At 38.3% G+C, this 5000-nt stretch overlaps 1 protein-coding gene across 3 annotated transcripts in view; it reads right to left on the reverse strand.

The window, feature by feature from the left end:
• Window positions 1-5000, reverse strand: part of LOC138028653 (doublesex- and mab-3-related transcription factor C2-like) — a 13833-nt gene that overhangs the window by 7941 nt on the left and 892 nt on the right. For all 3 annotated transcript variants that reach the window (XM_068876253.1, XM_068876252.1, XM_068876251.1), the window contains exon 2: window positions 4004-4097. The gene's annotated coding sequence lies outside the window, so the exon portion shown is untranslated. The remainder of the gene's footprint in view (window positions 1-4003; window positions 4098-5000) is intronic.

The following is a 5000-nucleotide window of genomic DNA, read 5'->3' on the forward strand; positions in this document are numbered from 1 at the left end:
GCGAGGCTGGAGTTGACCTTGTTTTGATAGAAACCTCACTGTTTTGCTTATGTAAATTCTTACTTATTAGCATGAAAACAACATCATTAATTAACATTAAAAAAGGAGGGAGGTCTGTATACGTATCATAACAAGGTGAACACCAGCCTCACTTTCATTTAAAGGCCAGGTAACTAAGCACACAACTGTAAAGAGGTCTATTAAAGATTTGGAAGGTTTTTCAATTGAGTCTTAAATGCAGATTTGCCAATATTTTACTAAAGGGTTTCATAGTTACTTTAATCATGATCTTAAACTCTTTCAGGATAAGCTCTTCTTCACTTACGCATCAGTTCAGATTGGACTTAGGACTACATCCATGTATACCCTGTATACTTCTATATAGCCTTGTACACCTCTGTGTATACCCTTGTGTACCTCTACGTATCCTTGAATAATATATAAAACCTTGTATACCAATGTACACTCTTGTATACCTCTGTATACCCTTGTATACCCCATATCAATCAATCCAATTTTTGATCCGGGTTTATCCCCGTAAACGGGGGTGGCTGGATTTACCCCACTTTGTCAGCAATCTTTCTAACTCCCACTCTCCATCTCGCTCGATTCATGGCGTCCTTTTTCTCCAAACCAACGCTCTTGCTCTCCTTCTCCACTTGCGTCTTCCACGTCTTCTTTGGTCATCCTCGCTTCCTCTTGCCCTTCACTTGGAACTCCAACACTTTTCTCAGATGATGCCCACCATCCCTCCTCAACACAAGCCCGTACCATCTCACTCCATTTGCCTTTGCCATCTGAACCCCATAATACTATAAAATACTATACACGGTAAATACTTCAAAAACTTATTACAATACCCCATAGATATACTTTTCAAAGGGTCTATTTGATTCATCAGCAGCCATTTTCAATGTTCAATTTGATAAGTCTCCAGTTTGGATCAACAGGTTTATTTTCTCCTGGCACAAGAGGACTCAGTCCCCTTCTATGTATGATTGGCGTATTCCACTGATTCCTTAGTAGCAGAAGTTGTGGTAAGATTTTCTTGAAACTTTTCTCGATCATTCCCTACATTAATTATGGTGACTCAAAATGAGCAAGTTATATCTCCCAGACGAGCTTGGTGACCTATTTTCTTAACTATGAGAGGGTGATGTGAAGTGCTATTTTCTACCCATGTAAATCATGTGAGCATTAGCCCTACTAATGGAAACTGGCCAACTCAAGGACAGAGAAGCTACAACGTCAGACGGGAGCAGGTTGTGCGAATTGAAGATTCCCACTCTGGTCAAAGTTTTTCTCTGTCCTTGAGTGGGCCCAATTCCATTAGCAGGGCTAACGCTCACATGGTTTACATGGGTAAAAAGTAGTACTTCACATCATCCTCTCGTAGTTAATTTGGTTGAAATATTAGTGCTACAAGTCTAACGTTTGCATAAACGTAACCCCTTGTTCATCTATCAAGGACAAGTTTGTTCAATCTTTTCACTCTATGTTTTGCAGGAACAGGAGGCACAGCTTTGACGTAATTCTTGAAATAACGGAAAAGGTGTATTGTATTGTTCAAAAGGAATAATTTAATGTTTGTTTTATGGCAAAGGCACACGTCATGAAAAGGCACTGACTCCAAATATTTCTCACATGGCAAAGAGTATTTATGGTTAAATTTAAACATTGTTTTTTTTTGGAAATCTCCCTTGAAACTTGTGAGACAAAGAAAACAGAGCTGAGCCGTGAAATTTAACCAAAAAGCCTCATAGCCATGCCTGAATACAAACATGGCCTACGCGCTGTTATGCACAGAACAGGATGCACAATGCAATACTAGGGAATCACATTAATCATTCTCGTCACCCGAGCCTTGGATCTTATGTCTGCGCATTAGAAGAGAAGACCTCTGGGGTCGAGATTGCACCTTAATAAAAGAAATGATCGAACGACAGTGCGTCTTAGTTTTCCTTCCCCTCTAGCTGAATCTTTTTATCATTCAATACAATTATTGTCTTAAAGCTGAGATTAAGAACTGATAACGTTGATCAGAACTGAGGAAACCATTATTCCATGTCTTTACCCTTGCCAGTATTTGTAGCTCCACCGCAAGACAGTAATGGTTAGGTAACGACCATTAGAATAAGCAGAAGGAGGGAGGGGGGGTTGACATTTTCCCCAACAACTCCAGCAAGTGATTGTGCCTAATCATTGATCATGCAAAAAGGTCACACCCCAGGAAAAAAATCCCGCAGGGACAATTTTTTACCCTCCCCCCCTCACCAGTTATTTCTAATGGTTCCTCCATTAGTGGTTGGGGTGCTGGATTCCCAGTTCAAAGGCACTGTGACAAGTAGCCTGATTTGTCTTCAGTGGTCATGAATTAAACTTCAATACTCCTTGTAAATATCCAACTGGTTGTCTTGTTCCAGTTAGGGTATATTGGAGTAACAAGGGGGTTTATGTGGGTAAACAAGTAAAAAGCAGGGGTATACAAAGGTATTCAGAGCTATAAAAGGGTATACAGAGGTATACAAAGGTATTCAGAGGTATACAAGAGTATACATGAAGTATACAAGGGTATACAGGGGTAAACAAAGAATGAAATTATAGTTGAATAACAATATTTAGCAGCAAAATTACATCAAACTTTATTCCCTTTTTTGTGGAGGATAAAGTAGTTGTTTAATGACAACGTTATGTTATTCAATGACAAAGAAAACGTTGGCCAGTTTAAGCAAAAATGACGAAGAAAAAAAAATGACAAAAGGGGCAATTCCCACAGTAAAGATAATTAAAATGCTGATAAAAACTACTTCATGAAAGTCTCAAGCTTTTCTTTATTATTTTTGCTTAGAATGAGGGCACTGCAAATCAAATTAAAAAATTAAACTAAAGCAGATCAAACCATTAGCTGAGAAAGTGCAACATGCTGTAGAGACAGGGTCTGAAAGGGGGAGTCTGGATCTCGAATCACAGGTTCATTTTCCCTACACTCACCAATCACGTAACCTTTTTTTGGAAATTCACATATCACGTAGTTGGATAGAGAATTGATCAAGTCTATTTAACAATAATTATTCCACGAGCGCACGTTGGATATGAGGTGGTAAATAGCCAATGAGGCGCGTAGCGTTGGCTATAATTAATCATTCTCATATCCAATAAGTGCGAATGGAATAACTGTTTTATTAAATTTTCCTTAAATTCTGAACTGTTTTACTTACAGAACAACAGGATGTTGTCTCCATCTTTAAAAAACGACCAATGCAATCAGTTTCCATATAAGGTAATTACCGTATATGAGTTGATAACTGAGACTGAGTGAGATTATACGGCTTTCTTTGTGATGACTTTACTTCTACACATGACTACAGGAAAGAGGTGGTCTTATTTGACTTTGCCATGGGAAGGAAATAATGTGTCCTAGGATTTTCGAACATCTAAAAAATGGTATACCGGTAATTGCCCATTTTTAACAGATTTTTACCCTAAAAAGATCACCTAGAATTTTCAAGAGCCTTTTTTTCTGGCTGAAATTTTCGAAAAGGTAAGTTTTAATCCCTATAATTTTCAGATCACTAGACTTTCAGCTAGGAAATCCAAACAGATGAAAAATTTTTAGGGGATAAAAATATGCCTATATCTACCATTTAAATACTAAAATACGTTTGACAATGCTATGTTTAAGTGGCTTTGAACTATATTCTCACTGGGTGCCACTGACTATTAACCCATTGACTCCTGGGATTGAGACTGGACAGATGTTACTCTAACGCCAGACGATTTTACTTGTCAACTGGGTGTGTCCTAGGGCACCTGAGGGGTCAATGGGTTAAAGATGGTGATGACCAAAAGGACTGTCGAAACATGCAGGGGGAATCGGTCAATCCCAGTCAAACTAATGAAAGAAATAATATGAAAAAAATGACCATAGGGCTATACTGATTTTAAGTGATGATGGTGACATTGATGGTATAAATTGAATACTGTTATCTTGAAAAGCACTTACATTCATTTTTTGATCACTAACTGGCCTGTCCTCGATAACACGATCCGCTTGTTTGGCCTGTTGACCTGCTTTGCTAACATTCAGAATTCTTTTCCTGTAATTGTGACAAAGAAGACATTTACGTTTACCTTTGATGAGTAGCTTAAATTTAACCATAACATTGACATACAGTCTACTGTATGTTGCGACAGATTTGGGTAAATAGACAAGATTAGAGTAGACAAGATTAGAACCCCTTCCCATACTTAACGAATCAGGATGCAGCTATTACAATGGCTCTCGTGATTGCTTCAGAAAACAATGGAGACAAAAAATTGACAACAGAAACAACAAATGTTAACCCTAAACATGATACAGCTGTGTCCAATAGTGATCCAATAAAGTTAGAGGTCATAAAGAGCTGTGTGGTATCTTCAACATTATTGTCATAATTAACTCTGTATAAAGTCCATTTGCTTGGTGTCCATCTCTTCAAAAGCAATATCGTGCAACGGTTGATATGAATGAATTGACTTCTTCAGTTGTGGTACACACTCGGTTCCTTGATTTTACTTAGAAGCATTTGTTTTGGGGGAGGGGCTGGGAGGGGGGGAGATAAAAAAAAATCCTCCCTCTTCCCATGAGAGACATATAGAGACAATTTCTTTTATTGGGAGAGGGAGTGATTTTACTGTTGAAAGGTATTTGTAACCATCATGTTCTGCAACGTTGACAAACAGCGGGATTAGCATGTCACATAAGCCTTCTTGTCACCTATCATGGAGATAATGGCGCGAAAGGAAGATATTCACCTGGCAACACAATTACCATTTGCATAGAGCTGAGAGCACAAAAATTTTGAATTTGTCTAAAAACACATCATGATTGACATAGAGTTGACAGCACAACAATCTTGAGTTAATGCCTGGCAACGCAGGTTTGATTGGTGCAAAGTTGACAGTGCAAAGATTGTGAATTTACCCAGCAATGCAATGCTGTTTTAGTTAAGGTCTATATA

Source organism: Montipora capricornis, chromosome 13, assembly GCF_036669925.1.
Source record: "Montipora capricornis isolate CH-2021 chromosome 13, ASM3666992v2, whole genome shotgun sequence".
Taxonomy (NCBI): Eukaryota; Metazoa; Cnidaria; class Anthozoa; order Scleractinia; family Acroporidae; genus Montipora; species Montipora capricornis.